This window comes from Benincasa hispida, chromosome 11, assembly GCF_009727055.1.
Source record: "Benincasa hispida cultivar B227 chromosome 11, ASM972705v1, whole genome shotgun sequence".
Taxonomy (NCBI): Eukaryota; Viridiplantae; Streptophyta; class Magnoliopsida; order Cucurbitales; family Cucurbitaceae; genus Benincasa; species Benincasa hispida.
In genome coordinates, this window is record NC_052359.1 from 19493346 (window position 1) to 19507137 (window position 13792).

Below are 13792 nucleotides of genomic sequence, written 5' to 3' on the forward strand. Positions count from 1 at the left end.
GGACAAATATTGAGTTGATATTTTTTTACCAACTCAACTCAACTCATATTGGTATGTCAAACATCTCCTTATAGATTTAAGAGGTTTTAAAATATTCATCAATAGGTAAACATTTCCTTATAATAAACTATGCATTTACTATTAAAGCTAGTTGATATTTTTATATTGTAAAAGTATAGTTGAAATATTGAATGAAAATGTTGAAACTATATCAACCATTATGAATATAAATCTTGTGAACATATTTGAAGTTAATGCCTCTTTGTTGTGTGATATTTTAAAGTGAACATTTGTAGTCTCAAAATATATATATAAAAGAAAATTATTAGATGGTCCCTAAATTTTTTGGAACGAGGAAAAGAAATTGGAGTTGCATGGCTTCTTTATTTTATTTTTCAACTCTCTTCCTCTCTCTCTATCTCCTTCCAATGTGTTTCTCCTTCCTGGGGATTTCTTTTTGTACAAATACCCCTCCCTCCTCCTTTCTCTTTTCTCCCTTCTCTAACGGATCAGGAGACGCACAGGAGATGCACATCAGCTTCCTACCATCGTCGTACCGTTTGTTGTTCTTTCGTCGACTCTCTACTCGCCAACGCTGTAAATATCTTATGGATTTTTTAGAGAAAAGATCTTATCCCTTTGTATCTTTATCGGTTCCACGAGTTTGGTGATATTTCACCAGAATATTGCATTTTTCATCACTGGGTACGAGGAACAATGTTCAATCTAAAACAAACAACATTCCAAATCTAAAGGAATGAACCATTTGTAGCTTGTCTCTCCAGATCAACTTTGTTTATTCCGTGGAAAGAAGTGCAACAACAATGCAATGTCAATGAACGGCAGTATGTGTCAAATGTGACGAGAGAGAGAAAAAGGGAGGGGCAGTACAATAGCAAACGAATGGCAAAGACGTCAGTAAAGGCATCAAGAGAACCAAAAAAAAAAGAACAAAAGGCCAAATCAAATAGAAGAACAATAATAATAAATGTTGATATCGTTTAAAAATGATAGATCAACTTTAACTCAAGAACCGTTTAAAATATTTTTCTGGATCTCAAGAACCAAGTGTCCACTTTTACCTCTCAATCAAAAACATACTTTAACCGGTTGAAGTATGCTCTTCGTTTAAAACAAAACATGTTTTAAACATTCATGTGGATGTTAAAAGTTTCAAACATCTTTAAATGAAAGAATAATATTTGAGGCTTTGGTCAAAACCCTTTCACCATTAAACTTGCTATATGACACCAATTTTACAGAACCTGAACTTTTATCCTTCAAGCACTCCTTACAAAATGATTCATTATAATATGGGAATTACAAGGTTATGCCCCCACCGCAATTTCTTTTTTTTTTAAAAAAAAAAAGAAAAGGAAAATCTAATCTTACAGCAAACTCACTCTATCATCTCACGATCGTTTAGACATTTGAATGCAATAATTCCAACATAATGGTTTCTGAACCTGTGAAAGAAGCCAGCAAAATATCAGGTCGTATAAGAGGATTTCAGTCAAGATATATTGTCAAGTACAAGGTATGGTATAGGAAACATTTGAAAGTTATATGCAACTTTGTACAGAAAAGTAACAAAAAGAAGATAAGTGCTTGAACATTTGACGTGTGATAAACCAATGATGCCTAATTTACGAAGGACCCGAAAACAAACGACAGCGATGCAAGAACAATCCAAAAGAAAATTAAAACAAACAAACAAATTCACAGTATTGATCAAGTGTAGAAGCAAGAACCACGTAAAAGCTAAAGTCTAAAACATTTAAAGAGTCTATAATAAACAATACAACAGCGAGAACCAGAAGATTAAATCACTAAGTCACTGAAAAGTAAATAATTAGACTAGCTTGTGTTGCAATGTCATCTTCTATGTACACATGAATAGTCAGTCACCTACACTTATGCCTGATTTTTAAAAGGGAAAAATTAGCGCACTTGAGCTCAACTCGGGCCAAAGATGTGCCTTGGGAATGTCTACTCTTTTTTTTTTTTTGAAGAGTTGTAACACACGTTAAGGTGTTACCTGTTTTCTTCATGTGTGCAACACATGAATGCCCCTCTCTAAGTACCAAAGAGAGCGAGAATCCTTGGAAACAGGCCTCTAAGAAAGTTACATTTTTCCTGTGGACTCCAGCTTTGGATGGAGTTAATACAACAAAGTCCAAAGGCACTGTGCAGTAAGAATTAGAAGAGTCTAAGCTAACTGTTTTATTCCGGCCCTTATGCCACAAACTATTGGCATTAGCTTCTCAGGAGATGTTTGGGACCAAAATTGAAGTTGTTTAATCTCAGGAGTTGTTAAGTCTAAAGAGTTATTTAACCGTGGGCCACAGTGTAAGGAGTTACTAAGTCATGGAATGATTTTTTTTTTTTAGTTGTGGGGCCATAAGTCATGGAATGATTTTCTTTTTTTTTTAGTTGTGGGGCCACAATGAGCTTAAGAACTCCATGTACCAAACAAGAAGGGGGGTGCCCCAACTTCTACTCCTTGGACTAAACATACTCGAATGAATTTGGTATTTTCTGGTGTTTACGACGTATGTTCTTGCATTGAACAGCTCTTTCTGGATATCCCTTCAAATGAAATGCCAGCAATACTTATAAAATATAAATTATCCTTTTAACAATTTTTTGTATTCAGTTCTATTTTTGGCTTCATATCAGTGCAAATGCAAGCCCTCTTCCAGTCTCTATGCATATAGATACTTTCGACCAAGTGGAAAGTCCCTTCATAATTCCTCTTGGCCCTCAGTATCCTACCCTTTTGTACATATTTCATTTTTGGATAAAATGATCATTTCTTTTTCCAAAGAAATTAATATCTCATTTAAGATTTAACTATCCGAATCAAAACTATTAGTTGATACAAAAATATCATTTTATGCATTACTCCCATGGAAAATAAGAACTTGATGACAACAAAGAGGAAAAGAATGAATGAGATAAATTAAAGAAAAAGAACTATTGGTCATGCAGCCTTGGATAGAAACATACATATCCCACTAGATATCTTTTGCTCATACTGTATTCATCATGGGCAACGATATCATCTAATAGACATGACATACCATACAACTCCAGCATATCAATATGAAGTAAGCTATTTCAGGTAAGAAATAAAGGATGACGATATTATTGACATACCAAACTTCAATTATCTAGAATTTCAGATGTTCTTCAATCCCGAAGACCAAGTTCAACCTCAAGTTCATCATCTTCTTCAAACAATTTCAGAAGTCGGGCATATTGCTCCTCTCTTCTCTTCTTTTGCCATAACTTGAAAAGGAAAAATGATAATAACACAACTACCAAAATCCCAAGGAGAATGATGGCAACCATCGAGCCAGTGTTGCTGCTGGAGGATCGATGATTCCCAGAGTCAATACTATTTTTGTTACTGGAATCATCAGAAAGGGCTGTAGTAGCCAACCAAAAGAAGTGTTAAGAGATAGCTGCAAAAGTAAGTATTAATGACTCAATACGACGACTGGACATCTATCATTCGACAACAAAATTCATTTCAAGATAAAAGATAATGGCAGATGCACAAAAACAAAAAGTAAACATGTGGGGTTTGGATTCTACACAGGTAAAATACTAAGCCAAAGATAATAGACTATTTCCTTTCTCCAAAAACCATATAAAATGAAAATAAATAGTGAACAATGAGTACAGGTTTGGACCAAAAATCCTCATTTTCATTTTCAATGAGCAAAACAGTCCATAGCCATCGAATGAACAAAGTTTATGGCTGCTTTATTGTATACTTTTTTCTTTTTTTGATAACTCCATATTCTTCAAAGAAAGATTGTACAAGAAGTTAACTTTTTATGCCAACATGGATTAACTAGTAGTAGTATTTCGCGCATCTTCTTGAGATTCACTAATTGCACATCCGCTGAGATCGTAATACAGCAACCAACTATCATTCAAACACAATTTTAACTGAGAAAACATAAAGAAACAACAAAGATTCCAAATGGACGCAATCAACTAATTAACAGGGAAGGAGATTAAAAAACGAAACAAAAACAAGATCTCAACACGGAATTAATGAAAAAAAATAGTCAATTGCATCGCCGTCTACCAGTAACAGAATCGAGAAAACAAAGAAAAGAACAAATTGCATCAAATCAATTGAGGGATCACAGAAACTGAATAAAATGGAACGAAGCAAGAGATAAGAAAGAGAGATCTGAAGGAGATACCGGAGACGAAAAGTAGGGAAAGAGAAGCCGAAAACGACACCAAATCCAACGCTCTGCGGCTCAAATCTCTGCTCATATCTGTGTGTAACAATCCGTTTCTGGCAAGATTTGCAACAAATTCAAAGGGTGGATGGATCGGTGAAAGTAGAGAAAAATGGAAGGGAAGAAGTTGAAGGGGAAAGCTGAAAGTTGCAAAACCACGCTAACGTTTAACGCTACCTGTTCTAAAGAATTCAATATGCATGATTTTGATTATTATCCTTCCATTTAAGTTTTTTTACCAATTTATTTCTTTAACTTAATTGATTTGATTTTCTTGTTTTTTCCAAATAATAACCTTTTTTTTTTATTTGATGTTAGGGAAATATTTATTAAAATATAAAAAAACATAGTGATTTTTTTGTATTCTTAGGAAAATGCCGTTTTGGAGAATGAAACTCCCAAATCAATTCGATATATATATATTCCTTTTTTAGTATAACTAGGTAGGAGATTTACTCATTCCTGGTGGGTAACTATTTTATTTTTTTGTTTTTGTTCTATTGACACTACTTTTACCTTCAAATTTCTTCCTTTGTTATCTACTTTTCACCGATAGTTTAAAAAACCAAGCCAAAATTTGAAAACTAAAAAAAGTAGCTTTCAAAAAATTGTTTTTGTTTTTTAAATTTGGATAAGAATTCAACCATTGTACTAAACAAAAATGCAAATCATTGTAAGAAATGTGAATGAAATAGGCTTAATTTTCAAAAACTAAATAATTATCAAATGGGACCTTATTAATACAGTCATACGTCAATTGAGTCATACTCACTATATATGTGTGTGTGGATAGGAGATTTAGTTATTGATACACTTGTATGAGTTATGCTTATTTTTGCGACTCTCCACCTGACAAAGCTTGAACTAAAGAAAAGCAATTGACTTTTTTTAATAAAACAAAAGATATATATATATATATATATATATATATATATAAAGACTTTTTTAGGTCTATTCGGTGACAATTTAGTTTTTCATTTTCTGTATTTAAAATTTATGTTTGTTTTCTTTCCTTTTTCAATTATAATTTTCACATTTCTTAAAGAACCTCTAGAACTCTTTAGTTAAATTGAAATTTTAAAAAATTGTGAGTTGAAGAGTGTTTATAAACCTAATTTTCAAAAACCAAAACTAAATAATTAGTGTCTCATTTGATAACCATTTCGTTTTAAATTTTTTATTTATAAAATTTTGTGTTTATTTTTCTACAACTTCTTTATATTGTTTTCATTATTCATAACTCAACAATTGAATTCTTAGCCAAATTCCAAATTTCAAAAAACTACTTTTCTAAGGTATGTTTAGTAATTTTTCTTTTTTTAATTAAGTTCATTTCTTCTCAATTTCTTGTTTGTATTTTTCTTAAGTATAAGAGTTGAATTTTTAACCAAATTTCAAAAACAAAAACAAATTTTTAAAAACTATTTTTCTTAGTTTTCAAAATTGACTTTAATTTTTAAAATATTAGTAAAAAAATAATAGCAAAACAAGAAACTTACCGATAGAATCCGTCTTTATAAACTTTCTTTTCAAAAACCAAAAAATAAAAGACAAAAATATCAAATTGTTACCTGATGGAGCTTTCGTTTTCAAAACTTTATTTTCCTTAAATATAGATAACAAAACAAAGAAATCAATTAGATTGAAAAATGTCGGACCTTTAATATTAATATAGTTGTTTTCAAAACTTATTAGAGAATTGTTGTTTTGAAACTTATTAGAGAAATATTGTTGTTTTGGGAGTTCGAGGCCAGAAGTCGAGGGTTGAGGATTCTATTAATGTAGAGGTCGAATGTTAAGAACTCGACAAACAAAGAAAAACTTGGAAACAATATGTATATTAGGGTTGTCGAAGGTTGTAGGTTGTCGAAGGTTGAAGTTTCGACATACATAAGTCGAAACTTCAACCCTCGACAAGGAGATAAGTGGGTGAAGGATCTCGCTCATGAGCAGGATCTCACTCATAATTGTCTTCACTTATATATATATACATGACCAATGAGAAAAAAAGCTAATAATCATTAATGAAAAAATAACAACAATAACATAATTTTGTTACAACTAATAACTATAATTGAGTAAGTTTAATGAAAGTGCATATATTGACTATAATTGAAGAAGTCTGAAAAAATATGGTCAACTTTGATTTTATTATCAAGTAAATTAAAACAAGGTGTGAGGTCCTATCACCATGCTATCCCTACTCCGATTCCCATTGACCGACTGCATGCATGTTCTCTCTGCCAGTTACTGATTCGATTCCCCTCTGCCATAGCCTTAATGCCCATCTACCATAGCCTTAATGCCTCTTCAACCACCCCAAATCCGTGGTTTGAGTGTTCAACACTCAACCTACATCCTTTTAAGCCCTCATTCTCTTCATTTTTACTCACTCACTCCCTCGATAGCTCACTGCTATTGATTTTGCTCACTCCTCTCCCCTTGATTTGCTCACTACCCCCTTCATAGCTCACTGCCTTCGAAAATAAGTCTTCGAAATCATCTTCCTCTCCTCCCATTTCCATTTCCATTTCTCTTCTTGTATTTCGTTTAATACAAATTATTCTCACACAACTATACTGGTTCGTTACTCTACTAATTTTATTTTTTAAAAATAATTATAAATTTTATTTTTGTTCTTATATTATTATTTTTTTTATAGATTCTAATTTTTTTAATTTGTTTTTGTCAGGATAACAAATAACAGGAAAAATGGTGAACGTTGTCACTTTGAAGGAAAAAAGAGAACTACCGTCGAATCTATGATTTGAACTTTAATATTTGAAAAGTTAGTTTATTTTATGATAATTTGATTTATTTAGTATTAACTTTGATGTTATTAGTGGTTAAAATATTGTTTATTGTTATGTTTAAGAAGTTGATATATTAAGTTTAATACAAATTATTGTGATAGTTAAACATATTTAGTATAGTTTTAAAAGTTTAATATAGTTTGAAAATTTTAGTTTTATTCAATGAAAATTATGTTATTTATGTTTTTGTGATAAGTTGATATTTTCTTAGTATTAACTTTGAAAATATAGTTTAATTTTAATTTGAAAAGTTTATTTGTTGTTATTTTTAAAAATAGTTATAAAAAGTTTAATTTATTGCTATGTTTAAAAATAGTTATTAAAAAAGTTTAATTTATTGTTATGTTTAAAAAGTTGATGTTCGTAAAACTAAAAAGTTTATGTTTATAAATAAAAATTTTAATATTTTTAATATACTTCTTATAAAAGTATAATACAAAAAATTGATGTTTGTTTTTTTTTTTTTTTTTTTAGAAAAATGGCAGGCAAATGCTTGGGGATTTTTGTGTTTACAAATGGTAATAATGATTGATGGTATTAATAGAGTTGAGTATGACCAACACCAAGTGAGAATTTTACCATAATGTGAATAGTGAAATTGTATTTGAACAATTCATTGAAGATGGTTGAGATGAATACTAGTGTAGATTGAGAGCGATCAGGTAGAAATAATATATAGACATCCTAATCTAGAACCATCAGGATCAAATAAGGTTTATGTCATTCCCTATTTCGAATGCACAAGTTATGAACTTAATGTTCTCAATGGCAATGCCAGTGCCAAATCTAGTGAATTTGTATTTAAATGTAAATAGGATAGGGTGGTCCTGATACATCATTACCAGTTTGAAAGATCCAACTCAATGTACGATCCTGATCCCGGAGTCAATGCAATCGTCATGTGATAATGAAGATAGCCGGCTAACCAAACCTGTACAGAGACTTCAGAACAGAAAACGGGCTGACGAATTTGAAGAGTTGGATTTTGATGGTCATGAACATGAGATGCTTTCAGATACATTCAATGATTTGGATATGAATGTACTGGATAGCATTCAGGAACATGACTCAATTGTAGCTCCTGTGGACGTTGATAGTACTCAATTGTATAAAGGGATGATTTGTCAAGACAAGGAAATGCTACAACACGCAGGCAAATATTTTGCAATAAAGTGTCACACACCATATGAAGTTGTTGAATTTACACCGACGATTTGGACAATTCGGTATAAGAAGTGAGAGGAATGTTGCAAGTGGAGACTTCGTGCAATAAAGAAAAAATCGCATGGCTTGTTCGAGATCACTAAGTATGATGAGCAGAATACATGTTTTTATTCAGAACTAAGTCAAAGTCACGTGCAATTTGATTCATCAATGATTGCCCAGGAGTTCTGTGACGCCGTAAGAGAAAAATCATCTATCAGTGTGGCACAACTGCAGTCCGACATCAAATCAAAGTTTGGATATCATGTTCCTTACCATAGGGTATGAGAGGGAAAAATAAAATCATTGGTTAAAGTGTTCGGTGATTGGGATGAGTCTTACAAATTTTTGCCCAGGTGGTTATATATGGTTAAGCAGACCAATCCTGGAACACGTGTAGAGTGGAGAGTTAAATAAACGCTTACTAAAGGCCATGTTATCCTAACTTCTGTATTTTGGGTATTTGGTCCTTGTATAGAAGCTTTTAATAAATGTCGGCCAATAATTCAGATAGATGGTACATACTTGTAAGACAAATATAAAGGAAAAATGTTGATTGCTTTATCAGTTGACTCGAATGGCCATCTTCTTCCACTTGCGTTTGCCGTTGCTGATGAAGAGTCTACAGACTCATGGGGATGGTTCCTGAAACACCTTAGAGAAATTATAACACACAAAGAGGTATGTTTAATTTCAGATCGACATGCTGCAACAGTGAACAACCCAGCAAATGGTTGGACGGGGCCGAAATGTCATCATTTCTGCTTACAACATATCGTCAGCAACTTCAATAAAAAGTATAAATTTAATTCATTGAAAAATTATGTTTATCATGTCGGGTGTCAGTTTCAAATTCGAAAGTTCAACAAAACAATTGAAGATATCAAAGGAATAAATCAGAGCTGTCTGAGTTTTTTGACAACATTAGTTTAGAGCAATGGACTCAATCACATGATACAAGATTCAGATATGGGTGAATGATGACAAATCTATCAGAGTGCAAAAATGGAGTCCTCAAAGGAGCTCAAATGTTGCTTATAAATGCACTTGCTCAGATAACATTCTTAAAATGCGTGAGCTATTTCGAAAAAAGAAGAGAAGAAATAAGGGATGCATTGGAGCGTCAAGATAAATACACCCGGTAATATTATTTTTTTATATATATATTTTATTGATAATTTATTTCAAACATATTTTATAATACTAAGTGGAGTAAAAATCCAGGTACGCACACGAGAAAATAAATAAATGGGTTGCACGATCTAGTAAACATGAAGTACAATCATACAATCGGTATGAAGGTGTGTTTCATGTGAAGACCAGACGTCATAGTCTCAATGCCAAGGGAGGAAACGTTCAAATATTGAGGCTAAGCAAGTCTGAGCGGTACTGTTCATATAACAAGTGGCAAGATTCGGCATTCCATGCTCGCATTTTATGGCCGTTTGCTCACATTTTAACATGAACTACGAAGATTTTATTGAGGACTACTACAAATTGTCAACGTATGCTGAATGTTACTCTCCCCAATTTCAACCTGTACCGCATGAAGATTACTAGATCACGCACCCTAATATACCCGTCTTACATCCTAATCCATCGTTGTTGAGAAAACCTGGTAGACCAAAAAGTTCACGTTATCACAACTAGATGGATTGGACAGAATCAGCCACTCGACAACGATGTGAATTTTGTAATCAGTTAGGACATAATCAAAGGAAGTGTCCTTCGTTACTAAGACGAGCTCCAGATAGTTAGGGATTGAAAAATAAATAATTTTTTAATTATATATTCATTTTATTGTATATTCAATTTTTTTATAATAATTTATTGTATATTCAATTTTTTTATTGTAATCAATAAAGTTTTACATTATTCTTTACCCTCACACTGCATATCCTGAGTGAATTTATCCTCACTTTTCTCTACTATTCTATTTACTTATTTCGCCTTTTTTTAATTTACTTGATAATAAAATCAATCTCATTGGTCATATATATATATTTCTATGGAAAGTAAATAAAGTGAAGACAATTATGAGCGAGATCCTCATAAGCGAGATCCTCATATCTCACTCATGAGCGAGATTTCCTTCACCTACTTATCTTTTATTGTATATTCAATTTTTTTTATTATAAAGTTGTACATTATTTTTTTAATTAAGTTGTACATTATTCTTTTAATTAAGTTGTACATTATTCTTTTAATTAAGTTGTCCATTATTCTTCTAATTGGGAAACAAACATTTTTTTAATTGAGAAATAAATATTATTTTTTTTCAGATCATGGCTTTAAACCCAGAACCTGTTGATCCCGATGTTTTGTACGACCATTCCATTCATCGATAATCTGTTGTATGGTGAGATCGTACAATTGGAGAAATATCTTACAGGCGTCGAGAGGCAATTCTCCAGCGCACTATCCCGCTCCACCCTCGAATACTACCGCTACTGCACACATCTGGATTCTATTGGGTTGCCAAATTAGGATTTATTCAGTTGGACTGGTATTTGACATAGCCTTGGTCGAGAGATGGACGCCCGAGACGCATACATTTCATATGTCTGTTAGAGAGTGCACTATCACTCTACAAGATATAGAAGTGTTGTTGGGGTTACCTGTTGACGGTGAGCCGGTCACCGGAGTGATGTACGATAACTGGTTAGAAGTTTGTCAACTGTACCTCGGTGCGACCCCACTTACCGACAAGATTAAAGGATCGAGGTTAAGTTTAATATGGTTAGGAACACAATTTCGTGAGCTCACAGATGATGCAGACCAACCGTCATAAGATATGCGCGAGCATATATACTACAAATGATGGGTGGAAGTCTGTTTTCACATAAATCAAGTCATTTTGTTCACTTGATGTTCCTGCCACTGTTAGCTAACCTCTATGATGTGGGGTGGTAGTATGATTGGTATAGACAATTATGCAAAGCACAATGACCTGAGGTTCGAGGATGATAGCTGGGCCTCTCATACTTTTGCAACTATGGGCTTTGGAGCGATTTTCACAATGGCTCCACACTAACATGTTAAGACGCTCAGTTAGTTTGAACGAGCCCTATGATTCTCAGTAAATGTTGTTTTAAATTCATTTATTTTTATATACTGATACTAGTTAATTTAAAATTCTAAATTATCAATTTAAAAAATTATAGGTGGAGAGACAAATTTTGGTGTGCACTAGGACAGCCACACATGTTAAGTCAAGCTATATAGATACATGTTTGATCTGCTTCAACCTGAACAGGTACATTAAAACTGAACCTAATTGATTAATTTTATATACATTTTTATTGTATTTTCTTTAAATATTCTCTAATATAAGATATTTTGTGTTTCAGGTTATTTTGGGAGCCAATACAGAAATTATTATGCATACTTTTGCCTAATTTTTGTACGAATGGCAAAACATATGGCACACTCTGGTGAATGGCATCTTCAGTGATGAATTAATTCGGTTTTTCAGCAGGATGTCCATCGCCTTGTAATCTGAACCCGTACTGCATGATATTTGACCTAGGACTGGAATTGGTTCCGAAAAGGTTGCACATTTTGGTAGTGCGATGGCACTAACCATGCAAGGTTTATTGCAGTGGGGGTTTCTCTTGATAACAGTTTGACACAGAATGTCCACTCCAAATATATTCATGGTAATATAATATCCACAAGGCGCTACTCTCGTACCAGAGCAGTTGTGGTTATCTGGTAAAGAATGAATATTATTAATTATTTTTAAAATTTTAATTTATTTTAAAATATTGTCTAATTGTTTTATAATGTCACAGAGATAAAACGTAGACTCAATGAAGTTGTGAAATGATCCAAACCAGGTTCTTGCTATATGTAGTGACAACAAAGCTATATGGAAGGAATTCATTATATGATACGATAATACTTATTGGTTCCTCCACCAGCTCCTAGAAGACGTAGAGGACCTGATTAAGTAAGAGGAGAAGTTTTGAGTGAGGTTGCGACATAATGTTGGGAAGAGTTCCGCCCCTATGATGCAGACGTAGAGTCAAAACTGATTATGTTAGTTTCATGATGATGATGCAGCATTTGGTTCAGGACATTATGACTCATTAGGCTGATTCTTCGTCTTCAATACGCATGGGATAATGGTCAGGGTGTGGAAAGATATGAATATTTGATATTATAGCGCCCTGCAGAGGTACCAGACGCAACCTCAAGTTCGAAGTCAACGACGACAACAGCTTCGAAATCAACGACGTCCGCCTGTGGGAACATTGAATTTTGTAATTATTTTATATAAATGAGATATTTAATTTACATTTTTTATTTTTATGAGATATTATTTTTTTTTAATTTATTCTTTTAGAGTTTAATAATAAATTAATAATAAAATATTTTTAGAAATTATTTTTATAAAATAGAAAATTAAAAAAAAGAAAAAAGAAAGAAAGAATAAGGTGGAATGTGTAATAATTAAAAAAAGAAAAAAAAGAAAAAAAAAATTTGTACGGATGACCCAAAAATTGAAGTGTACTCTTGCTCTATCAAAATCTCGCTCTCTCTCATAATCTCGCTATCTCTCAAAATAATAATGTTTCATCTTTCTGAAAAAGCGAAAGGGCAAGGTCGAGGGTTTAAAATTCGACCTATCTTGGTCGAATTTGAATCCCCGAGTTATTAAAAAAAAAACAACAATATTGTTACAAATAGTTTGAAAACAACAATATTTTCCTAAATAGTTTCTAAAAGGACAATATCCTTTTAATTTTTCCAAAAAATGTCACTTTGCTTTGACTATAAAAATACTTTTAAAATGTAGACAAAAAAATAAACCAATAGATATAAATAATGTTGATAGACTTAATTTTCAAAAATCAAATGCTAATTGAAATTCTGCTTTTCTTTATATATATATATATATAGAAAATTTTCAAAAATTTTATTAATGCACTTAAACTTTCCAAGAAAAATTCAAAAATACTATTAGCATTAATTTTGAATAGAAAGCTGTAGTATTTTGTTTTAAAGAAGAAAAAAAACTCTTGAATTCTCAAAAATTTCAACTATATTTTTATCTTCTAAAAGATGTTAAAAAAATATATACTTACTTGCAGTATATGACAAAAACTATTAATGCCCTGTTTCAAAAATACCTTTAAAATTTCGAAAATTTTATTAGTACCGTAACTTTTAAAAGAAAATAAAATGTTCTTAAATATAATCATTTTTCTTTATATAGATATTCTCTTTTTTTTTCTCTAAAATTTTCAATTCTTACACCAATTTTTTTCGACGACCAAACCAAACTCAAAACTTCAAGTCAAAGGATAAAATCACACAAAACCTTACAAAGTTCCGAAATAAAATTCACCCTAGAAAACTCAACGAGATGATGAATTATTAAATACAAAAAGAACCGACAAAGGAATATCATTTTCAAGGGGAATCCTTCTTAGCTTACCACAACAAATAGACTATTTTGAATTGCAAAAATGATCAACAAAGTTTTAATCGCTACAAATTTAATCA

General features: G+C 32.0%; 1 long non-coding RNA gene across 1 annotated transcript; it reads right to left on the bottom strand.

The window, feature by feature from the left end:
* Nucleotides 1-1162: 1162 nt before the first annotated feature.
* LOC120089951 lies at nucleotides 1163-4475 on the bottom strand. The gene is made up of 3 exons (XR_005485355.1): nucleotides 4224-4475; nucleotides 3160-3431; nucleotides 1163-1466 (listed from the first exon to the last, which is right to left on the bottom strand). It is a non-coding gene; the product is annotated as an uncharacterized LOC120089951 (long non-coding RNA).
* Nucleotides 4476-13792: the final 9317 nt, after the last annotated feature.